At 48.0% G+C, this 25,730-nt stretch overlaps 1 protein-coding gene across 8 annotated transcripts in view; it reads right to left on the bottom strand.

The window, feature by feature from the left end:
* The window catches only part of IQSEC1 (IQ motif and Sec7 domain ArfGEF 1), a 301,086-nt gene that overhangs the window by 72,712 nt on the left and 202,644 nt on the right, over positions 1–25,730 (bottom strand). Inside the window, exon 1 of one of the 8 annotated variants that reach the window (XM_058032112.1) lies at positions 16,077–16,156. The exons of the other annotated variants lie outside the window; for them this stretch is intronic. The gene's annotated coding sequence lies outside the window, so the exon portion shown is untranslated. Of the gene's footprint in view, positions 1–16,076; positions 16,157–25,730 lie in introns of those variants that run through there. 8 annotated transcript variants of the gene reach the window in all.

Raw genomic sequence — 25,730 nt, 5'->3', positions numbered from 1 at the left:
TGCATGTAGTAAAAGCTAATGTTTTTTTTTACTGCATGTTCTAACTCAGATTTTGTATTTGCTATATTAAGGCACTCTGTAAGGAAATATAAAACCTACATTCATGCCTTATGTGCAAGCCTATTTTGTTGAAGGATTTATAAATATTAACAAGATAAAATTTACAAATGCAAAAGACACCATTTGCAGCTGTAAATGTTTAATTCTGAGGGAACAGGAACAACATTTTCATCTTCATGCAAGTCATGAGCTATATTAGAAGAATTCTGATGTACAAGTGTTAAAATAGCAGGACAAGCCAGAAGTGATGAGAGGTGATTCAAAGTCTTTTCTGCTACCCCTTCTAGTCTCAGTTCAATATATATATTTAAAAGATCTGCTTGGTATTGGCAGCAATCTGGAAAGTGGAAGCCCAAATGATAATATTAGTTTTATTAATTCAATATCCCCTTCCTCCAGGTCAGTGGTCACTCAAAGTCAACATTTTAGATGTTGACTTGGCTAAATGGGAAGTTACACCACAAACTACTAAAATCTAAACTCCTTATGAATAATACTTCCAGCATGGCAAAGGGATAATGGAAGACCTTTGTAATCACTGCAAAGAGGACTATTTATTTTATTTATTTTATTTATTTCTTCACTTTCACTGGTGTGAGGTGAGGGGAGGGTTTTATTCCCTTGCAGCTGTCACTTAACACAGAAGTAAAGAAATGACAGCACAGAAAGAAGAATGCAGCGTAGGAGAAGAGTCCCCACAGGCTGTGACACAGAGTAAGCACCACAAAAAGCAAAGCCTTCAATGTGAAATGGGAAGGAAAAAGAAAATTCTTCCCTGTAATCAACCTGCCATTCTGCCTAGGCCAACTCCTGCACCATCAGCAGTAAATACCTGCTGATTTGACACATCACCCAACTGTCATATCATCTCTGAAGAGAATTTGTTGATGAAGGTGTTTTCCAGACCGGTAAATAAACAACAACATCACAACCTATTTCTCAGGTATAAACAGCCAGGCAAAGGGAAGATGAGCTGCATATTGTGCTATTAAACTCTTTAAGTATAATTTACAGCTAATTGCCTTTCACAGTGGGGGAAACCCATCCCTCCCCAGCCAGCTCCATGCTTGATTTTTTATCCAGCTTCCCCAGGCTTTAATTGCCTGCTCAGACTGGGAGGGGAGGCTCCAGCAGCACCATCAGCAGGGGCAGCTCAGCAGAAATGTGCAGTTTTAGTGCTTTGCTGCAGGCCAAGAGTTCCAGGGAGGGAAAGCCTCATGTCTTCTCCCCCTCACTGAATACTGGTGCACCGTGGTAATTACAAAATACCACCAGAGAGGCCTTGCAGTCTTTTTCCAGGTCCAAAAGGCAGCTTTGACTTTTTAGTTCACAAACAGAAAAATTGAATTATGGTGTTCTAACAAACATTGCAACTATTAGGACTGCATTTATGAGGTGATGGATGCCCAGAATCCAGTTGGCTCTTTGGCTTCAGTCATTTCACCACAACACAAAATGCTGTAGTGGGGTCTGGAAACTGCTGGAATTTCAGAGTCCTCTTGGCCCTGAATTACCCATGGTATTATTCTTAAATCTTTCAAGAGTAAATAACCCTTTATTGATTAAATTGCTTTTAAACCCCTGCTTTAGTCTCTTGATTTTAGGTGTGTACATGTAATTTTGCAGACAGACACAATATGCTTGGGTTTTTTTATCTCTACAGAATGTACTTGCTCTCAAACCCCAAGGGTGAGGGCACCGAGACAGCAGTGCAGGCCAGGATGCAACAGCAGTTTTAAATTATGCTGCAACTGACTTGAGAGCAGCATGTGAAGCAGTGTCCTTACAACAGCTGAAAGGTCTTTAATGAATTCCAAAGCAAAAACATTCACTTCTGAATTTTCACTTTAGCAGGTGCCCAAAATGATGCAGTGCACACTGTAAACAGTTCTGTCCTGTAAATGATAACAAAGAGAAATCATTTACGAGACAACCACACTCCACAATATGTGCTGTACATCACACACTGCAGGCACTGCTTGGCTATTTCAGGAAATGTTCTTATGCTCACATTTTCTCCTTTGGCCCATGTGGACAGACACAAACATCTCCCAGCTCTCAGCAGCTCTTCACCTGCACCAATTCCCCACAGCCCCTGTGCCTGTCCTTACCTCCAGGTTGTGTTTATCTTCAGGTCAAGCCTATGATAATAAGCAGCACTTTCTGCTTCAGGTTTATATTGTTCATCTACTTCTATTATCTTCAAAACAAGCTGTAAAAGTGCATTTAAAAGCCCTCACCTCAAATTTATTTACACAGCATGGATATACACTGGAGTAGAAACTGAGCAAGGTCTCATCTGGCTTTCTGGAAGGAACAATAAAACTGCCCAGTCCCCAGAGTGAGATTAGGTTTTCTTTATGATCCTCTGTCTAGGAGCTGCTCCTGTTTTTACAACCCAGCACAGTGAGGATGAGATGATTTTGGATATGGGCATTGCCACATGTCAACCCATTCACAGAAGAGCCAATTTCAGTAAAACTGAAATATCTCCTATTCTTTGCCCTGACCCTCCCTCCCACCTGCATGAAATAAATTCTGTGGGAGCCAATTCATGGTTCAGGGGAAGAAAAGGTCACATCTCTGTTTTGAAAGCCTTTCCTGGACATCCTCTCCTCTCTACATGTGTTGGTATTTTACTCTGCCTCGGAGGGGCAAGGGGAGAGCTCAGCTGGCCAGAGCAGGGTGCTGGGGGTTCAACCCCTGGGTGGGCCATTCTCTTAAGGACTTGGTGGTCCCTGTGGGTCCCTTCCAGCTCAGAATATTCTGTGATTCTGTGTGAATCTGTGAATCTGAGCCAGGTTTCTGTGAGGGACAGTGGCCACTTCCTCACCAATGCTGCAGCAGCTCAGCAGGACAATGCCCAGGCAGGGAGAACAGCTCCAGGTGCTCCAGGCTCCTCCTCAGGGAAAGCACAACTTTTTCCCCATCCGGCAGAGCCTGCAGTAATTTCAGGAATCAGGAGCAACAATTTGATCCCTTTCTGCCTTGCTGCCATGACCCAAAGATGCTCACAGCCTGGAAGATGCTCTGGGTGTCCAGAGCAAACCTCAGCCACGCTGAGCCCTCTGTGGGTCACTCCAGGGCACACGTGGGTGCCTGGGGCTCCTGGGTTTGCCCTGTGACACAGGCTGGGAGCAGCTTCCAGGGTGCTGATGGTGCCCTGGGCAGGCTGACCCAGAGCAGAGGCTGGACAGAGCTAAAGAACAAAGCAGGGATTTATTAAAAGGCCTCCATGGATGCACCTTGGGCAGCGCAAGAGCCCAGCCAGGGCTGCACCCAAGATGAACCAAAATGGTCAGAGATGGGCACAGGGTCTCTCACTGTGATCAGTTCTGCTCCATTTGCATGTTGGGGTTCATTGTCCAATTACATCTTTAGGTTATGAAGTCCTATCCTGCTTGTTTTTCTCTCTTCAGTCCACATTGTTTGTGCTTTTGGGGCTGAGATTGGGATCATTTGTCCTTGGTGCCCAGCTGGAGCAGGAATTGTTTTGTCTCCCTGCTCTGTGCACAGAGCTCCCCATCCCCTGATACAAAGCCCAGACCTACACACTAAAGCAGCACAGAATGTGTAAAATATAAAAGCTAAACCTGAGACATCATTTTCCCCCTGGAAAGGACTCCTCCAGCCAGGCAGTCTCCCTGAACTTGTTATGCAACAGGCCTACAAGCAGTTCATTCAGCTCAGCCTGAGGATTACTCTGGTTCAGCTGGACACTTGCAGCTTAATCCTGGCCAAGCCACAGAGTGTGGCAAAGCATTCCTGGGATGTGCTGACGGGAAGAATCTGCGGCCAGAAGCCAACCAAGTATGTAAACTTTCAGAAAGCAGCATTTCCTCAGACACTCAGTGTCCATTCTCCACTCCCCTCCCAGCAATCACATCAGGAACTGTCAGAGCCCAGCTCGCTCCAGGAAAAGCATGGAAGGTGGCACTGCAGCACTATTGCAGATGACAGCTCAGGGTCAGCAGCAGGCCACAGCTGGAGGGAGCTGAGAGAGGAGAATCTCACAGTGCCGGCACTAAAAGGGCTCTGCCTCAGATTTTACTCTCAGTTTGCTCTGAAGCAAAGCAACAGTTCTGCTCTCAGCGAGTAAGGACGGTGTTGTCTTGGCTGCCTGTCCATGTAGGCACATTTAATTATCACAGATCCACAAAAGAACCAATTATGTTCCAAATTAAACTCCCTCTCTTGTTCCTGCCCTTTAATGTGCTGACAAATAAAAGCATGAAATGATTTGTATTCATCATCAGGATGGCTGGGAGAGGTTCAGAGCTTGCAGATGTAACCAGGCCAGGAGAAAAATGTTTGTGCTCAGGAGGGAATTTTAATTGCAGATGTTTTGCACAAGGTAACGAGGGACCTGTGTGCTGAGGCTGCAAGGAAAAAATACTCTGAGGATTCTCTTCCAATTGAAACTAAATTTATAGAATTTTTAATTATAAACATTAAATTAGGATTACATCACCATGAAGCCAATACCTCATCCCTCTTGGTGATGGTGATCTCAACCACAAAACTCACTACTCCACCCTGTTTTGGCAAATTAAAGGAAGCAGTTGTTTGGAGCATTTTATGAATATTGAAAATGTATTTCCTCATACTCTGGCTAAAAGTTCCTTTTTATTTTTTGATAAAAATGAAGAGAAAGAGAGGTTCGGGTATTAGAAAAATGCATTTCAAGTCCTCTAAGGACGTTTCTGGAACCTTACTGAGAGGGATCAAACCTGCATTTGTAAAGTCCTGCTTCAGATCTCTATATTGAGAAATAAACATATGTTATTCTAAGCAAAAATTCCTCCCTCTAAATTTAGAGTTCCATAAATGTGCAGTGCTTTGGCAGCCAAACAAAACAGGTATTTTCACACAAAGAAACCCTTCTTGATTGTGTTACAGAGAGAGCCTTGGCAGGCAGGAATCTGTAGCAGAGCTAAAACTGGTCCTGCACTGAAGGGAAGCTGCCTGGTGGCTGCTCCATGCTGACAAGGCAGCTGTGCCATGGGGTGGGAGGTAAAGGCTGCTTTAAAATTAATTGTTTGGCGTGGGAGCCAGGCCTGCAGATGAAGGGAGCTGATGTGCCCTGGTGTAGAACATCCCCTGGGGGTTCTGCTGACCAGGGGCAGCCCAGGCTGCTCCACAGGGGCTGCTGGGCTTTGCAGGAGCATCATGGAGCTGTTTCAGCTGGGAACACAAAAATGTTTGTCCAGTTAAATAAAGCTCCTGTCCAAGAGCAGCTTTTGTGGTTTCTTCACACGCCTGGGGCCACACGGGATAAAACCCTGCCCTTGTTTCAGAGCTGCAGTGCTGAGCTGAGCTGCCCCAGCTCAGGAACCCCCCAGCAGTGACAGGGACAGGAATCTGCTGTTTCTGCACCAAAAGGCTCTGCCACAGATCCTTTACATCAGAGTGTCTCAGCTGGCCAGGCCTGAGCTCAGCCAGGCCCAGCAAGGCTCTCAGAATTTGGCAGATGAAGGTCAGACTCAGAGGAGGGAGCTGGATCCTGCACAGGCATAATTTAGTGTCACAGAAATGCCTTCCAGAGCTGTCCTACCATTCTTCAGCTAATAGGGTGGCTATTTAAAGAAAGAAGGCTCTTTGCAGTGCTCAAATCATTTGGAACACGACTGCTGTGTGACCAGCTTTGGTCACACATTTTTCTATTCTTATTTAGGGAACCGAGACCATCTAGTTATTTCTGCTCAACTGAAGGCATCAATTAAAATATTCATTCCCATTAGCTCTGATTCTCTGGAACACTTGCAGACAGAGTACCTGCCAGAACCAGACCACAGCCAGCAAAATGCTCAGGAAGGGCTGAATAGTTTGGTATGAAGTCTCAAGTATTTTCATTTCACTTCATGCCCACAAGCCTTTCTTTCTTTTACATGACAATACGAGGCAGTCTCAGCTCTATGCTGTCAGGACAGTCACAAATTAGTGTCTCTATGGCTGGTGAAACAGTGCAGTGACAAGTACAATCAGGCAAGGCAAGCTCTCTCATTAAATGTTCAGATGCATGGAAACAGCCAGGCACTTTTCCCTCTAGGATCTGCAGGAGTTGAAACACACCAGTCTGAAGCTGTGAAAGATCACAAATGCACATTTAAGAACTCCAGAGAAGTGTGGGAGATGCCCACCATATCTCCTCAGAATGTCACTGGTTTTGTCAATACTCAGGCTGCTCACAAAATAAATTGGGAGGTACAAACACAAAGCATCACACAGCCAGTGCAAATTCCCCTTCTCCAGGAATGGCTGCATTTCCTGGCAGACCGTGTCTGATGGCTTAAGGACTCAGATGAGCTCATTATTTGGCCATTATTACCCACTGCTCCAGATCAAACCCCCCCAAAGTCCCTGTTCCTCTCCCCAGCTTTTCCCAGTGAGGTACCAGAGGTGTGTCCCAGCTGGCGAGGGTCTCTGCTGCCCAAAGGTTTCTGTCTGCACACAAACCAAAGGGTTCTGCAGACAGAAACCTTTGGGCAGCACCTTTCAGCACCCACCAGCCTGAGGTTTGCCCTCTGCTGCTCTTGGTACAAAGCCACAAATCAGGGTTGTACCTTCCTATGCTTGAAAAGTGTGAAGGTTTCTCCCCTCAGATACACATCCTTGTCTCCTGTTCTGCTTTCAGCTGCCTCAAACTGCACCTCCCACCCCCCAAATTCAGCACTGTTGGGTGAGGAGCAGGTGTGCCCTGGGGGAATGTTCCAAACAGAGCTCAGCAGGAGCACTGACCCAGCCAGGGGTGCTGCAGGGCAGCATCCCCCACTCGTGTCCCTCTGGGGCTGCTTGGGACCAGTCTTGGTGCCCAAACCAGCCAAGAAACTTCCCCAGGGAAGGACCAGCCACGTTGAACTCAATCCTGAAAGTCTAAAGTCAGACAAGTTATGAAGGGGGGGAGTAACAGCACAAACCTGGGGAGGAGAAAACATCTTCCAAGCCAGGAATTGACAGAAATCAGTCTGAGAGCATCTCACTGGGATCTCCATGGAGGCAACTGCAGAGAGAGCTGGTCCTGCAGAGGAGCTGCATATCAAAATGTGGATTTTCTCTGGTGTGCCTCAGTAACCCCATCACTGCCCCCTGCAAAGGAGTTGCTTTGGCCTGCATTTCCTGGTATGATCCCAATGAATCTTCCTCAGGTGCAACACTGGAGAGAGCAGACCAACCTGCGCAACCTCCTGGGCAGCTGGAGAACTGAGATCAGCTGAGATCATGAAAATGGCACGTGTGCAGGAGTGCCACACCACCACATCTACTATATTTGTACATTTTTAGAAAAAAATTGTTACATGGCATATATCTTTTCACCCTATAAACTATGTATTTACAGCAAAAAAACCCTTTTTCAAAATTCTAAACCAGAGAAAAAGCATAAAGCCAAACCTATGCCTATAATGCACATACTTTTAAAAAAGTGTATAGAAAGCATTAATATTTGATTTTCCACATGTGACCTACTATTTCACATTTTACAATTTGTTACTCCAAGTAACCCAGCTCTATTAGATACAAACCTAAATTTAATCCAGAGCACCCAGACAATCACTACACAGCCTGTGAATCTGAGAGACAGAATTTACTCAATTCCATTTTAATTTCTATTGTGTGTGAAAGTGTTTAGAGTGTGAGCCTTGCTAAGAGATGACAGAATGTCATTATACAGTGATTCAAATGCTTTCAAGACTGCTAAGAAACCTCCACTACAATGACAGGCCTTGTGAAGTGCTTTAGAAATGCTGTTTCATCCTTTCCAGACGGGTTTAGGATAAGAAAATTCATATAAGAAGATGATATATTTCCAGCACACAGGTTAACCTTTAAACTTGCTGTAATCATATTATCCAGAATGGGATCAGACCTGCAGCACTGGCATCACATGGTCCTTCTGAGCTGAGGGTTTGTTCTGTTTGCTGTGAGAAGCAGAGAATCTGGGAGGGCTCTCTCACGAGATGTCCCCGTTCCCCTTGTCCAGGTCCTCCTCTCGGGGGCTCTGGAATTCCTCAGCCAGGCTGAACATCAGCTTCCTTCAAAAGCACTGAGCTCAGGAAAGGGGAAACAGCCTTACTTAGCATTCATGTGCCAAGATAAATAAGAATGTCAGAGGAAGTGAGCGTTTTAGAAGATTGGGTAAACACACCCTGCGAGGGTGGCTCACTTTTCCTAGAATGTTCAAACACCCACACGTTCTTCATACCAAAATATCAACTGGGAATGAAATCTCTTCATGGCACAATTCCACTGTGATTACAAGCAAACAAAGGAGTGCAGCCTGTGCCCAGGATCACATTTGGCTCCCAGTAGACACAGTTTCTTTTCCCCAGAGCGAGATTTCTGGTCCCACCATGATCTGTGTGGCACCCAGAGACAGCTCTGTGCTCTCCAAAACATCAGCCAGCTGAAAGTGGGATTTAGCACAGAGCCAATCTTCTCTGGTTCAGCCAAGAAATAAGTCAATCCAGGCAGTAACCATTATATACAGCTTTATCTACTGAATTCTGAGCAACAGATAAGGGAGACAGAGCAGCACCATGATGATAAATCAAGGTACACAGCTCCCCAGTTTTCTTTCAGAGAATAAATGAATGAATAATCTCATCAGAGACTGCCCTACTCCAATACCAAAGTGGAGACCTGAAGAATCCTACCAAAGGATATCCTTCAGAAATATATTTATATATATATATATATATCAAGATTGTGTTAACCCTGGGTTTGAATGCTGCTTTCCCATTTACAGACAAATAGTTTCCAAACTGAAACAAATTAATAAAACTCAACTTCCTACATGTCTCTGCTGCCACAGTTGCGCTGTGAGCTGCAGTTCATGCTCTGAGCAATGAGAGGCTCCCTGCCGAAGCTTCCAGGGCAGCTCACAATGGCAGGGTCAGGAACTGAGTGTGCCAAGGCAGCTGGAGAAGGGGACAGACCTGGCTGTTCACAATCCAATTAAAATCTAATCGTGAAGAAAACAATTCTCATTTGCTGCTTTGGTGCACAAGCTGGATTCCTTGGAAGAAGCCCTGTTTGGCTCCATAAGGAGCCAGCTCATCAGGCAGAAGCAGCTGGGATCTGCTTGGCTGGTGCTGGGATCCTTTTTCAGCAGGCACAGCGATCAGATGAGGTGCTGCGAGCAGAGGATGATGTAACCCTACCCAGAGTGCTGTGGGGAGGCTGGAGCCTCACACAAATATCTGGAGCTCACCGGAGAGAAAAGCTGGCACAGCACACACAGCACCAAGTGCAGGCTCAGGGCTCTCAGCCCTGCTGCTGCTCCCGACCTCCAGCACCAGGTCTGCTCCGTTCTGCCTCAAAGCAACCAGCAAACCCTGCTGCTATTGACATGCAAACATGCACACCAGGCATTTGCTTTATTTCAGCCCTCCCAGACCTGACACTGCCTAACAAACAGCTTGTGCTGGGTGCAGAAAGCTCAGCAATGTGAACTGCTCCAGTTTTGCCCCTTTTGCATACAAACACTCTGTATTCTCCTAGAACTGACAGCTCCCTCATCCACTTCCACTCATGGCTGAGCTTGGAGCCAAACAGAAGTTGCACATAAATCTCCTCTTAGGTTTTCCTTATCTTTTTACAAAAACAGTGGCTGTGAAGGCTGAACGGGAAAGCTGGGGCTGGGCTTTTGCTCAGTGCCCTACAGGAATGGGGACAGGAGCAAAATCAAAGCTCCTGCAGATCTGTGCAGGCTGGGGCAGAGGGATGCAGCATCCAGCCAGGGACTGCTGCTGCTCAGAACTGCACTGGGACTCAGGGGGATACAGAATTCCAGCCCTCGTCGGGCTGTGGAGCACCTGAGCCAGCACCTGGGAGGGAACAAAGTCCTCTGGTGTTCTGTGCCCTGCCCAGCACTGAGCCACGTCTGGAACAGGAGCTGTGTGAGCTCTGTGGGCTCTGTGCTGACAGGGTTGGACATGGCCAGCTCAGTCCTGCACAGCCACCCCTGGGAGCTCCTCAGAGCGGATCCCTCTGGAATCCAGGCTGGGCACCTGCAGCACCACCTGCTCCCAAGGCTCCCTGTCCTCCCTGGCAAGCTGGGCCACCCCACTGTTGGGGAAGGTGAAACAGGAAAGCCTTCTAAATATGTGCTTGGCAAAGGATTTTGAGAATATAGAAACAATAAGCGAGATTGAAATGAAAGCAAGCTCTGAGTTACCTTAGTTAGTGAACAACTTGAAAACAATGGTGTGGCCAGCTGAAGGTAATCCCCTTTTGATGAAACAAGACCCTCTTCTTGCAGGCAGGTCTAAGAGTCTGAGCAGACCCTACAGCTTGGCAGAAGGGGTCTAAAGAGGAGTTTTAGGGTTTAAAATGTAACACAGTATGGTAATGTAATGATTCTTATAGGCTGTATGTAAATGCTGTAGGATTTGTATATTGTACTAGACTGGTTAGTGAGAATCAGAATATTCAACAGAGAAGATGATTTATTGTATTGTAACGAGAACTTTGCTCACTTACTTTTATTCTCTTACTCTTGCCTCTTAGCTCTTGCCTTTTACTCTCTTATGCTTTTTCTCTCTCACCCTCTCTCCCCCTCTCTTCTCTGGGGCCTGCTCTGAGCTGTGGCTGCAGCTCCCAGCAGGGCCCTGCACCCAGGCCCTGTGCAATAAACCCCAAATCCCAGCAGGGCCCTGCACCCAGGCACTGTGCAATAAACCCCAAATCCCAGCAGGGCCCTGCACCCAGGCACTGTGCAATAAACCCCAAATCCCAGCAGGGCCCTGCACCCAGGCCCTTTGCAATAAACCCCAAATCCCAGCAGGGCCCTGCACCCAGGCCCTGTGCAATAAACCCCAAATCCCAGCAGGGCCCTGCACCCAGGCCCTTTGCAATAAACCCCAAGTTCCAGACCTGGCTGCAGAGACCTCTGCTCTCCATCCATCCCCACCATCCTATCCCCGTCAATCCTACACCCCACACTCCTGGCACACTCCTGGCCCTCAGGGGCTGTGCAGGGTGAGCAGAAGCTCTGGATGGTGCTAAGCCAACACAGCCATGGAGGGAAGAGGTGAAGGGAGCACCAGGCAGGAGCTCTGGGGAGAGGCAAAGTCCAGGTGGGTGAAGAGACAAACAAATGGCACTAAAGAGGAGTCCATGACAACAGGGACACAGCAACCACAAACAGGAAAGGAAGGAGGGAGAGCAGGGTGAAATTTAACCCCACAATGATTTTCTTTGGCTCATTTCCTTTCCAGCCAGCCTTCCACACTTGGCTCAGCAGGTTAATGTTACCATCACTGATCCCCCAGCAATGCTTTAGAAATTCATGTGTGCCACTCATTTAGGAGCATAAGGGCCCATGATAAGTTCCTCTCTGGGATACAAATGCCTTATGCCCTGACACCTAAACCAGGGTGCTGCTCTGCCCTTCCCATTCCCCACCTCATCACTTCTGTTACTGATAACAGAATGGTGTTTTATGTTTCCATTGGGCTATTCATCACGTTAATCAAGAGATACAAAGCATCATGGTTACTTTAACATGTCCCACAAATAGTATCCAACTAGTAAAGTCTGTTTACCAGGAAATATTTTCCTGAGGCCCTTTGCTGGAAAGAAACACATCTGAGGCCACCCCTCTTTGGCAGCAGCTATCAAACAAGGAAAAAGAGAGCAGTGTCTAAAAGGAAATACATTTTTTTTCCCCTTTTGGAACTGAATCCAAGAATATTCTCTGGGTGAAGCCCCTGGAAGGGGTACACAGCTGAACCAACAGCCTTCACTGCACACTCTGAGTAACACAATAAACACACACCAGGCCATTTCGCCAGCCACACTCTTTGATCCCTGCCTTCTCCTCTGCTGATTGCTGCCTTGAAGAATCTCAATTGATCCAAATCTTGGCCAAAATCTTAGGAAAATACTGTTGGAGTGGACAACATGGGTATGAAAGGCTCTGCCTGGAGCCCAAGGAGTTGTTCACAGCCCACCCCCTGAAATATCCAGGGTTTTGTCCTTCAGGGTGATCCCACCACAGCTGGGCTGCTGATGCCTTCTGCCTCTGCACTGTGACTTCAGCACTGCACTAATGCCTGAGAAAACTGGGAGGACTGGGAAAGATCCTTTTCCTGAGTGTCCTTTCCCTGTGTGCAGCAGATATTGGTTGTTTCCAGTGCTGTTGGTGCTATTTTGACTGCTGTGCTCACTATGGGACTGCAGGGCAGTGCAGCTGAGCTCCCCTGGGTTTTAAGCACACCAGAAGGAGCAGGGTGCAGTCAGTGCTGTCACATGGAACCCGTGATTACAGCCACCCCAGTTATCCTGTCAGCTCTGCAAGCACTGAGGGGAACTCACCTCGAGAGCTGCTCGTGCCCAAAAGAGCCCAAAGTGTTTGCCAGGGGCTGTGCTGGGCACATCTCACGTGCACACACACAAACCACACCTGTACAAATGGACCAAGCCCATGAAACTGATCCTGCCCAGCGCTCCCAGGCTGCTGGCAGAGCACAGAACTGAAAGGAAGGTTTCTAAAACCCAACTCTGCCTCTAATATCAACTTTCCCCTGCAGCTGAACAAATCATTCTCTCCTTTCCTCTCCCTCAGTCTTTCCATCTGGAAAATGAAGACATTTGCATCTGTGCTATGGGTACCTGTGCTGTGCATTTCAATCAGCAAATGTTTATAAAAATCATTTCAGGAGGAAAATCTACGTAGTTCTGATTTAATACCTTTATTTATGTTTTTGTGGAGCAAAACAAAACCCAGCAAAGCCCACAAACCCAGGATTGTTCACCAGGGATCTGATTCATTGTCCATGGAATTTATTTTCCTTAAGGTTGTGGCACAGGCACCTCAGGGCTGATATTAAATATGAAGGAGTTCTTATTGCAGCTCCAGACCTGCCAGCTATCACAACAGATAAAATGGTACCAGGCAGCAGATTTACCTCTCCTCCCCCTCCTCCAAAGCACAGCCCAGTCCTGGCCCTGTGGGTGCCTCCACACTGAGCAGGGACTGCAGCTCCCACATCAGCAATTCCTGCTGGAAAAGGTATTTCCCCCCCGACAGCATCTCCTTGGTCCATGTTCCCACTGCCCACATCAGAAAACTTCTGAGTGCCCAAAACTCTTCCTAAACTCCAGGCTGCTCAGTCCTCACATGTACACAGTCTGTGAATTTTTTTTTCAGAGACCTAAAGGAACGAGGAGTCTGGATTAAACTGAATTTCAGTAGGATTTTTCACACTGGTGAATGCAGCTGTTGGAGGAAGCAGCCAGCTAAGCTGTTTCTTGCAGGAGGCACGGACATACAGTTTTCCCTTGCTGAAAAGCAATTTTTTTTTCTTCCACGTTGTTTCTTTTCCTGTCATCTCCCTTTTCATGCTTCAGGAGGCGAATTTGTTTTTCACCTTCAGGAGGTGAATTTTGCAATGGGCACAGCACAGCAGCCTGGCAACCTTCTGTGCTTTGCCAAATCTCAATTCCTGCTTCTGAAGGAGTCCCCTCTAACCAATGCAGAGACTGCTCCTGGGAGAAATCTCAAAGCAAAATCCAACTTTCCTGCTGGGCTGTTCCCTTTCCCCAGAGCTCCTGCAGGGTTTGGCTTGGCTGGGAGTGGGACAAGCCTCGAGCCCCTGCCCTCCAGGAATTCAGCATTTCAGCAAGAAGGACCTCAGGGCCCCCAGTTTCCCCCTCAATTTGTGAATGGAATACCAAACTTTCACACCCAACATGCACAGCCTTTACTGTCCAGGTTACAGAAAAGCCAAAAACATGCTCTGGATCTTCAAATAACTGATCAGGTATAACTACAAGCACTTGTATATCATTATCTATCTATCTATCTATCTATCTATCTATCTATCTATCTATCTATCTATCTATCTATCTATCTATCTGTCTGTCTATCTATCTATCTTTGTATATATATATTTGTATATATATACACAAATATATATATTATATACAAGTATATATAATATATATTTTAATATATAATTTCAAAATGCATGACTGCAATGCATTTTTAAATTATATATTTATGCATTATATATAAATATGCATTTATAAATTCAAGACCTCGATTTTTCCTTAGGCTGCAGACCAGTATCTTTTGGTACCATTTAACTGACAAAGCCCCTGTTTTAACTTATTTATTTTAAAAAATATTAGAAAAAACCCCCTAGATTATTGCTTTCAAATGGTACTGTGTTTGAAACCAAATGATAGCTTAGTGGGGGGGAAAGGTAATTTTCAGTGGTATTAAGCAGTATTTTTCTCTTCCTCAAGCACTTTAAAAAGCACAAAGCAGAGTTTCTCTCTTGCTGGTGGAGCCCTGGGTGCTGCAAACAGATGAGGTGAGTGACCCATCCCTCAGGAACCCAGCACAGACCCTGGCAGGCGCTGGTCAAAGTCCTGCCCTGGCTGAGGAGAAGAGCAGTGCCCACATTGCTGGGCTGCCCAAGGAGAACACAGGAGCAGGGGAGAGCTCAGAGCTGGTGTCCCTGTGACCTTCTCCCCGTGCCAGTGCCTCAGCCCAAACAGCCCTTAAGCCACCTGGCACCTCCCAGTCTGCCTAAAGACCCCCAGATTTCCATGGCACTGCCAACCCACCCCAGACCTCTGCCCATGAACCCTCACTGTGCTCAGAACTCAGCTCCAAATTCCCAGGGCTCGTACCCAGCCCTGCTCCACAGCACAGAAACTCTGCTCCATTCATGTCAGTGAGCCTATGACAGGCAAGGGCATGTCCCATTCTGCCCCTGAAGATCCCATAAAACAGCACTCTGTGAATTTTAACTTTAACTCAGCTTATGCCTTCAGGGGGTTTTTCATCCCTTTACTTCCAGCTGCGTGTGGCAATTAAAAGCTCCATAAGATCACCATGTCCCAGTCAAACTGCTGTGCAAAGCCTGACAGCATCAGCTGTGATCCCGTGACTTTCTGACGAGCAGCTCCTCCAGACCTTGGGTTTTTAATGGGAATTTGAAACTTCTGCCCGGAGCTGAGCTCGGATTCCTGCTGCCCTGTTCCAGACATTCCGCGTTTCAGGGAACACGGGCAGCCCAAAGTAGTCCCACCTAACTGGTACCTCATTAAAATAAAGATATATTAATCTACTATCACTAATCTAATATCTCTTAAACCCAATGACTCTGACAGGAATTAGAAAAATTGTTGTAAAAATGTATTAAGCCCAAGAAATGTATTACATGGACTAAGAGCTATAAAAAACAAATGAAGCCCCCTAAATCCCAGCCCTTACATAAGGAGAGAGCACCTATGGGCAGTGCCAGGGCTGTGCTCGGGGAACTCTGCTGAGAATCCATTCCCATGTCTGTCCCATGGATCTGCACCTTCCCATGGACAGCACAGCCAGAGATCGATTTAATCCACCTGAACCACACTCATGGTTTGCATAAACCCCTCCTTCCCCGACTGCATGGATTGCAGCGATGGAACCGAAACACTCTGCTCCCTCTGCCGTAGGATTGTTTATTGTCCTGATGATTTATTTAGGGGCACATACACAAAGAAGAATAAATACATCCAGCAACAAAATCAACAGAAATTCACCCGAAGGGATTCAGGGTGGGCACGGGCTCGATTGACTAAATGCAAACAAGAAACCCGAACCTCCAGCCTGGAATCAATGCCAGCAATCTACATAACACAGCACATCAGCTGCGATGATTAACACCCTTATTTTTCTGCTGAGAACTTGATATGCATTTATAGGGATGAAACGCGACATTCCGTTAATTCCAGCGAGTTACATGAGTAGCTCTGCCTTGAAAAGCCTGGCTCTCTGTCATTACCGGGGAAGCAAAACCTTCGTACATGACTACTTCAGGCATTACAGAAAGCCGTATAATTAGAAAATGTCATCTGCTGCACCCGGAACGCCGGGGCTCGCCTCCCCCAGCCCGATACACGCAGAAACAGAATTTATTCCCATTTCCCCCCGCCGCCAGCCCGACACATTGAATCATGCCCGTAGCGAAGCTCCCGCTGCAGCAACTTCTGCAGTGCATCACCATCCACCGCTCACCCACCTCTGCCTCCATCGCTCCGCGGGCTGCGGTGCCCGGGCAGGCACCGCCTGGGTTCCGTGCGCGGGGGATGCTCCCCGGGAGCTGCCCGGGGCTGGCCGGGCTCGGCTCGGCTCGGCTCGGCTCCCGTGCCGAGCATGGTGCGGGGCCGGCCCAGCCCAGCCCAGCAGCTGTGCGGGCACAGCCGCACTCGCTGCAAGGTCAGCGCCCCGCCAGCCCTGCAGCGCTGCCGAGCGGCTGCCAGAGCCCGAGCTGAGCCAGCGCCGAGCCCGGCGCCAGGTACCGCCGGCCCAAAATGCAGCGCTGGTAGCCTTATTTTTGTTATTATTGATATTATTATTATTATTATTAGCAACTCGCGGCTCGCGGTCTGCAACGATACCGGCGATGCAGAAGCGGCAGAATGCCGTAGCGCAACTTTCACGCCCAAGCAGAAAGTGTTTTGTCTCCTGACTGTAATTCTATTAATGATTATTTTTCCTGTGGATTGTTCTCTTAAACCCGGCTGGAGCAGGCAGGAATGTATCAGCCCCTGCCTTGGGCAGCTCAGTGCAGGGCACACTGGAGGAAGGCTCCCACCCTCCTCCCTGTCAGACCCCCAGCCTGGTCTGTTTTACACTCCCTCTCAAAAATGTGTGGGTCAGGCTTCTCCTCCCCCCAGGGAAAGCAATTTTACCCCACCTCTCCTCTCCTGCAAAGCCATCTCCTGTACCACTGAAATTCCTGTGTTTGTGCTGCTGGGGCAGTTCAGTGCAGCTTGAACCCACCCCCAGATGAACACCAACACCCGGGTGTTTCTGGGTGCAGGGCAGCCCTGAGAAATTTAGGGTTTAAAGTCATGGATTACTTAAAAACTAACTCTGTTTTTGCTGTTTCTGGTCAAACTTGGGCGAAGTTTTCACATGTGCTCTTTAGCACAGCCTCAGCACAGACTCTTCCAGTGATGCTCACCAGTTGTCATGGTTCAAACAGCAGCAAACTACACACATGTAATAAAACAGTAAACCAAGGTCTGTCCAACCACCTGCCAGATCTTTTCCACTTTCACAGAGAAATCCCTTGAAAAGGAAATTTTTTGAACAAGAATTTCTCTGGAGTTTTGCAAAAGGGGTGGCAGGTCAGGAGCTTGACTTTAGGAGTAAAATCCACAGAAACAGCATCTGAAGGACTTCATGCAGCCTCTCCTACCTGTCAGACATCTGTGCAGCATCTGTGTGATGATGCAGCATCCTACTGACTGCCTCTAGCCAGGGGTAGGGAAGTGCCCTGTCCCTGTCTGGGACACAAATACCACAAGTTCAGCTGGGCTGCACTCAGAGCCCGAGGCTTTTACAGCCCTTTTCTCAAATCTGATAAAGGGTTTCTGTGAACTGCCTCAGTTCTTACTTCTCTGATGATAAAATCACGGCATTTCATTCAGCTCTGTTCGTCTTCTGGGCTGGCATCACTAATGGTGACTTTCAGAGCCACTGCAGGGTACTGGAAGCTCTTCCAAGGGCTGGGGAGCTCGGCAGAAAGGTGACTCAGGACTGACAGAGGAGGTGTTACCCTCGTGACAAACCCTCCCCTGGTGACCAGGGGCTGCACCCAGTCCCAAACCCAGTCCCAAACCCAGTCCCAAACCCAGTCTCAAACCCCTCTGGCTCATCTGCTGGCTGTTCCCTCTCCTTCCCTCATTGTTGTCCTGGTCCCTCCTGAGGGACAGGACATCTCTCCAGTTTGCTGTCCCAGGGATGCTCCTTCCCACACGCCCATCTCCTCGAGCTTTCAGCTTTCCTCTGCATGGAGTGGGTGCTTCAGGAGATACAGAGGATGTTTCATCCCTTTAAGGAGAAATGTCATTCCATTGTAGGAGAAATGTGGTGTTCCAGGGGCCTGGAGCTGAGGTGTGCATGGGACAAAGCCTTGGCCACCAGATGGGCTCCCTGCAGGGCCATGGGAATGGGAATGTGGCCCCACAGAGCCAGGAGGGAGGGAATTCAGCTGGGAAGGGAGGTCCAGAGGGTACAGAGGGAACAGGAGCAGCTCTGTGTGCTGGGCTCCTGTCTCCTCACCCTCCTCAGGTGCTGCTCTGGCAGAGCCCAAGCCCCCAGAGCAGGCAGGACCCATCTCCTGTGTGAGTCCTGCTGGATGGGAGCCCCTGCTCCAGAGAGGGGATCTGGGATCCCCTTCCTCATCCTGGCCGTGCAGTCTGTCCCTGAGAGCACACAGCTCTCCCTGCAGGGTTCAAGGTCAAACACAGCTGCCCAAAATCTCAGACATCTTCCCAGTGACTGAGGCACCTCCTGCATCCTCCTGGAAAGCTTCCCAGTAAAGAGGGGGGGAAAGAACAGCAAAAAAACCCTAAAAAATCTGAATGTGCTGCCTCTCCAAAATCAGAGAACTATCAATCCACACCAGAGGTCCTTACCAGCCTGCTTCAGCTTCCCCTGAGGAAAAACTGAAGATGATTTCCACTGTCGTCTGTTCAGCACTTCTGAGATTTTCAATGCAAAGATGCTGAATAAGTGCAAAATGTTACTGAAATCCGTGTTGGTAAGAACAAGTTCCATCACTGCTGCAATAATTAGAATAAAACCCAAGAGTACCAAGGCTGCAGCTGGAGCTGGAGTGAGCACCGAGCTGGCTGGGCTGGCTGGAGGAAGGCGTCCATCCTCCTCCTCCCTCAGAGCTGCAAACCTGATCCCTCTCCACTCTGGGAACAGCTTGGTTCTTGCTGTTATTTTTGCTGCACTGCTGAGGCTGTTTGGGAGCTGGAGGAGGTCATTGTTTCGTAAGAGCTGATTCACTTCTCCTCATGTTTGCACCCTGGAACCTCACAGGACTCCGTGGGCTCAGCCCGATTGGAAGCACATCAGCTGTGATGTCACCACGAGGATTTTGACCTTCAGAGGCAGAAAAGCTCCCAGAGTGGAGCTCAGACACCTGGGATGAGGCACAAGCCACGGGAAAGCCAGGCAGAGCTGAGGAGCCAAAAGGGCTCTGGGCCCAGGAAGGGCAGAGTTTGCAGAAATCCTGATAAAAGTTGTGCAGTGACACTGGAGTGGCTGCTTTGCTTTTAAACAGCATCATTTGCACGTTTACATCAGCTAAAAGTCCAGCACCTTCTCAGGGGAGTTCTCCCTCAAAGGCAAAGCAGACAAAGCTCAACACCACGCAATTCTGACATCACTTTCCTTCACTCCTGGAAAGCCAGAGAAATCCTAACCAGCATTTATCAGAATCACCCTTGTCCTAAAGCAGCCCACAGACAAGATAAAAGTGTCAGGAAGCTTTGCCTTGACTGGCTGCAGATTGCAAACTGCAGCTGAAAGGGCCTGAATCAGTCAGAACTGTGCTTCCTCCCTGCCCCTGAGCTCCCACAGCTCCGGCTCAGAGCTGCCATCCTGTGTGCCTGCCCTCCAGGGTGTGGGACATGGCAGGTTTGGCATGGGCCAGGATTGGGATGGGCCAGGATTGGGACATGACAGGTTTGGGATGGGCCACTGAACAAAATCCCCATCCCAGCCCTCCAGCCCCCGTGCACAGACAGTGTATTTCACACAGCCTGTGTATTTCACATTTATCACAGCCTAAGGACACAATTCCCAGCTCCTCCCCAGCCAGAGCAGGTTCTGTGCCAGCCCTGCTGAGGGCCAGGGCACCTCCTGGCCACCATGGCTGAGTGAGCCATTCCAGCAATCCCTCTTTCCTTTGTTTCCTTGGGAAAGCTCAGCCCAGCACACGGCACCATGGTCAGACACTGCCTTGGTTCTGCAGCCCAGAGGAAAACAAAACCCTCCAGCCCGGCCTGTCCAGCTCAGCACTGCAGGGCTAGGATGGATTTAATACCCTGTATTTGTGTGTGTGTCCTGAGCTGTCCTGGTCAGGATGGTTCTCCAGCCCATAAATACAACTGCAAAAGGTCTTGGAACCTTCATGAATTCAGAAACCTTCCCTCCACCAGCATATTAATAAAAGCAGATTAACTCAAGCAAATGTTACCTGCTGGGTGCAACAACTGTGGCCTCTGAAAGTTATAGGGGTCAAAATGAAATCACTCCTGAGCAGCTCATTTGCACTGTGATTTTTTCACCATCATCTCTCAGGATTTAATTTTTTAAGATAAAGTCTTTTTTTTTTTTTTTTTTTTTTTTCGTTCTGGACTAGTGACTGCCAAAGCAGAGCTGAAGGTAGCACCTATGTGCTGACACCCACAGTGCCATTTCCATCACCTTTAGAATAATGCCCAGGCAAGAGGTAAGAAATCACAGCACAGAGGGCTGGGAATTAGAGGACAGAGAGCAGCTTCAGCTACATTGCTGGCAATAATTTAGCACAGCAATGGAGATATGCAAGAACATCAAGGCAGATGATTTCATTGCTGCTGCCTGTGGAAGCAGAGATGAATCCACAGCTGAACCTTCCAGCTCATCTGCAAAGAGGGGAAACTGCTGGGGACTGAAACAAAGCTCAGCTGGGCCCTGTGAAAACCTGGGAAATAGAGAAATATGTTCCCTGTATATATTTTAATTTTGATCCTGGCTGTTTTGGAGGCAGAACAGCAGTGAGTGAGTGGCTGTGGGCAGCTCCACGCTGGGCTGGAGCTGTGCTGCTGGAGGTCCCTGTGCTGCTGGAGGTGCCTTTGCCCCTTGCTGTCCCCTCCTGAGGTCTGAGGCTCTGCAGAGAGGGGCTCTGCAGCCCCTGAGATGGGATCAGACATTCCCCACTGCAGGAAGGAGCTGCCAACCCTCAGAGCACTGCTGAGAGGGGCACAGCCCTCGGCCCTGGCTGAGCTTCACAGATGGGGAAGCACAGGAAAAAAAAAAGCAAAAAAAACCAGTCAGAGGCAAGAATTTTGGTTAAAAATGAAGAATCACTGCACACCCCATACATTCATTAAAAATAAACCCCAGACAAGTGGTATCTCACATGCTGAGCAGCCTTAGCAGTGACAGTGAACAATCCTGGAGTTTGTTCCTGCTCTCCTGCTGCAGGTTGGTAACTGCACTCACAGACCCTGCAGCACGTGTGGGGCATCTCCAGGGATGGGAACAATCCCTGCCCCCTTTGTTGGGAATGCTGCTCCCTTCCCAGAGGAGAGATCCCTTTGTTTGTGTGTGGGTGAAGGCATCAGCTCCCCTCAGAATGAGCCTGCTGCCACAGGCTCCTGTGCCATCCCTTCCCTGGCCTTGCAGGGACTCTCTCTGTCACTCTGCTGCCGTTTATTTGATAGATGTTCATTCCTTTAGCGAGGCAGCCTCAGCCATGTTCTCCTTATTTCCCAGCTGAAGTTTGATTGCTGGCAGGGCACACATTGAGGGGGGCATGGGGACCATGGGGATGAGCCTGACTGCAGTCACTGCACTCCAAAATCAGAGATCACAACCAAACCAATCCACCCAGGAGCAGCACACACTGCACAGCTGGGAAATCACAGCATGGGGAAGCTGAAACATATTCAAACGTTGACACAAATATATTGGAGGAAATGCATCAAAGAGTTGGCTGATGACACTCTCAGGGCAATATAAACTGGGATGTAATAGAAGAAAGAAGTTTTTTTTACAATGAGGGTGATAAAACATGGGAACAGGGTGCCCAGAGCAGCTGTGGCTGCCCCTGGATCCCTGGCGGTGCCCAAGGCCAGGCTGGACACTGGGGCTGGGAGCAGCCTGGGACAGTGGGAGGTGTCCCTGCCATGGCAGGGGTGGCACTGGAGGGGCTTTGAGGTCCCTTCCCACCCAAACCAGTCTGGGATTCTGTGAATTAATACTTGCATCATGTTTAGTGCAAGCAGAAATAGTTTCTAAATATCCAAGCTTTGCAAGGATTTGACCTCCGCTATTTGTTTGATTCCACTTTGATCTTCCTTATTGAGACTGATCACCCTGAGCCAACGCTCCCTCCTTCCTCCCCTATCCATGCACCACATCCCCCAAAGATGGGCAGGTCCAGGAATTTGGGCAGGCCCAGGAACCCTTCCCACCGTGCCAGTTTTGAGTCTCCCAGCCCTGCCCTGATGCTCCCCAGCTCTCCCCAACTCCAGAGCTCATTTCCACCAAACCCTGGTGGGTTCTGCTCTGTCCCTTCCCAGGGAGCCTCTCCAGGACCCTTCCCTATCACTGAATTTGCTCCTGGCTCCTCATCTCCCCTCCCCAGGGCCTTGGGAAGGTTCTCAGCAACCTCCTCTCACCTACTGCACCTCAGGTGCTTCCCAGTTCCTCCTGCTGTTCCTGAATTCCTCTGCACTCCCGCCACAACCTTGGCAGCTGCATTTGGAATATCCTGACCATGGTTATGTTCAATTCCTTACTGAACCAGGGGCTGTGATTTGGCTGCACCTTGAGGGGCTCCCAGCACCAGGTGAGTCAGGCAAACCCTCTCATGTCTTGCTCAGGTAAAGAGCCCACTTGCACATGACCATTCCTCAGGAAAACAAGATGAATTTGGTCCCTTTTTCCCAGTCTCCAGTTATTTCATGTTTGCCTTTTTTCTCTTCTACACTTATGGCCACAAAAGAGCAAAATCTCCATTTAATTTTTAAGACTTCTCCATATTTAACTACAGTTTGTTAAGCCTTCCCAGCACAGGCTGCTCATTTGTATCTCCTCAGAACTGGTCCAAAATGCAAGTCACAGAAAATCATCCCCAGGACCTGTAGCCCATGAATATACAGTCGTGACTGATATAAAATTTTAATACTTGACTGTGACTAAATGAGATAAGCATATTACAAAGAGAGAGGTTCATAATAAAATTCATTTTCCAAGGTCCATTTTGCAAAAAGCAGCTCATCTCTTTCTCACAGGGAACAGCACTTGGACTTGAAAAAAGCGTTTTGAATCTGAATCATTGGGATTTGCTTTCTTTGTTATTGAGATTTTCAGGCTTTTTTTTTTTTTTAACTAATTTTTCAGAAAAAATGAGACTCAGATGTAGAACAGCCCAAAGGAAAAAAATGCAGAAGGAAAATATTGGCCTAGAATAAAAAGGAAATTGGATTTAACAGAAATTTTTCTATGTTCTTACAAGGAGCAACAGCTGGAACAGAGGTGCTGGGGGGCTGTGCTCAGGTGAGAGCCTCTCACTCAGGTGTGCTCAGTGCTTTGAACTCCACCCAGGGATCAGTGGAAAGTGTAGACCTTATGTAGACTCAGGATTAAAATCTCGTGGGCAGCTTTTGCTTTGCTGGACAATTCTGTGGATTTTTTGACTGGACCAGAGTCTTGTATAGTTCAAGGAAACCACATTAAAAGATAAATATTATGAAGAAAATAATTTCAAATCTTTTCTTCCCCTTTTCTGCAGATAAGACACACAAGATGGGGCAAGGTTGAGATTTTGACACTGCTCTCAGCTGCTGCACAGTGACAAGGACAGGAAGATTTCTGGCTGAAAAAACCCAATACCCCCATCCATCCCCAAACCCTCCTGGCTTTTAGGGAAGATTTTTAGGGTTTTGGTTGGGTTATTTTGGGAGGGGGGTGTTCAGTTCCCCACTGGTCCCTGGCCCTGCCCTCACATGGGTCCTGCCCCTCATCCAGGACCAGGATCTCCCCTTTCAGAGCCCTTTGGAATGTGAGCCATGAGGTGCCCCCGTGTCAAGGAGCCATCAGGAGCCAGCCAGAGCTGGAAATGGAGCCCTTGACTTTCAATCTGGGTGTAATAATTTTTATTCACTTTAAAACCCCCTTTTCTCCTCCTCCCCAGTAAAGAAGAGAGGGTCTGTTTCCATCATTCCAGAAAGGAAGAGAGGGAAATAGGGCTAAAGGAATCTGTAGGAAAATATTGGAAAAATATTTATAATACTGGAAAATATTGGAAATATGGGAAAAATATTTATAGTTCTACTTCCTGTCTGCTAGGCTTGCCCAAACCTTCTCACTGAGCTGCTTTCCCCGCTCCCAGCACAGACCCTCACAGGCCCAATAAATGCACAAGTTATGAGCTGTAACTCATTTTTAGAAACTTGTGACTTTCAGTGCCTTACAATCACAAACTATCAGACAAATCACCCAAAAAAGAACATTTCCATCAATGTCAACATTGCCTAAAGGAGAGATTTAACAGGCAAAATGCTCCTTCCTTCACCTGCCCCTCTGAGCTTTCTGTCTGATGGGCTTTTACCTGCAGGCTCCTCCTCCCACTCTCTCCCAGAAGATGAAGACAAGAACTTGATTCATTTTTCAGATAATGTGTTAAAGGACTTGATCTATAAAATCAGAGATCTTGTAGCAGGTGCAACACAAATGTGGATCTTCTGTGCTACTGCTCTGCCCCATCTCCATAGATGGAATGAGGTATTTTGGAGCAAGAGATGAAATTTCTTTCCAAAGCCTTTCTCTTCTCTTCTCCTCTTCCTTTCCTTTCCTTGAAATTTCCTTTCCCATTTTCTCTTTCCTTTTCCTAGGACTTTACTCCTCAAATTAAAGAGCAGAAACAGAGGAAACACCTGTGGGAGTTGGTGTGGATGTACAGGTACCCCTGCACAGCTCCTCCAGTTCCTGAGGGGTTTTTTGGAGTTCCCTGGCAGTTTTCCCACAGCAATTAAAACCCCAGAGAAACAGATAAGGCAGGATGATGCTGCTGTGGGGGTTTTTCAAGTGTGTCACAAACCAGAAGTTGTAAAAATCACGTGAGGTTGGGGAAGGTTTTGTTTCTTTTTTTCAGTTGAACTGTCAATCCAAGATCAGGGACATGAGGAAAAGCCTGGGAGTGAGGCACTAAAAAACCTGAATTCATTGATGTTGGAGTGCCAAGCAGAGGTTCCTTGCTCTGGAGTCACACCCATCTCACCTGCTGTGGAGCCCTGGAAAATGAGAATTTCAGATTTCTGTGCTGCACAGAAATCTCTGCTATTCTGACCCCCATGAGAACACTGCACTGACCTGAGGCGATGGAGAAGCTTCCAGAATGGAATGGCAGAACTGGGATTGTGGGTGTGGAGTTTGGATAGAAGTGTGTGATATCACGGGGTGGGAAATCAGAGTTAAGGGTTTAGAAGACAGTAATGGATATAAAGCAAGATGGAGGTTTTAGAGTGGAGCGCAGTCCTTCTTCATCTTCTCCCTCACCTCCTTCTCCATGGGTTTGGGTGGTTTCGTCTAATTGGATAAAAAGTCCAGGTGTTTGGTTATTGGGTTAAAAGTAAAAATGATTTAGGTGTCATTTCTTAATTGGACAGTTTATCCTTAAAAGGCCTTTTAGAGAGGGAGATGGGGCTCCATTTTCAGTTTGTTGGAGTGAAGTGCTGCAGAACTCAGGGTTTGTGAGACTGTGACATAAGTAAGAACTAACAAACATCTGAGCCCCAACAAGAAATTCCGTCTGGTGCATTTAACCCTGACCCTGGAAGAAAAAGAAGATAAAACCCCAGGACCTGCCAGCTGCCCAAGGGTCTCAGCAAGGCCCCTGCACCAGGAATTCCCTCTGGGAATGCTGCCTGCTCCTGATTTAACTTCACCCCACGTCTGCCCTGCTGAGGGACAGGGCTGAGGCGTCTGTCCAACCCAAACGTGAAGAAAAGCAAACCCCACCCGAGGAAATGCAAACCCCACCCGAGGAAATGCAAACCCCACCTGGCTGCCTGAGGAGTGGGAGCCTCTCCGTGAGCAGCCCAGGATCCCTCCCTGAGCCCCACAGAGCAGAGGAAGGGTCAGAGTGGCCTCTCCAGTG

Source organism: Melospiza georgiana, chromosome 11, assembly GCF_028018845.1.
Source record: "Melospiza georgiana isolate bMelGeo1 chromosome 11, bMelGeo1.pri, whole genome shotgun sequence".
NCBI classification, from domain to species: Eukaryota; Metazoa; Chordata; class Aves; order Passeriformes; family Passerellidae; genus Melospiza; species Melospiza georgiana.
This window is presented reverse-complemented; position numbering and strand designations above follow the sequence as displayed.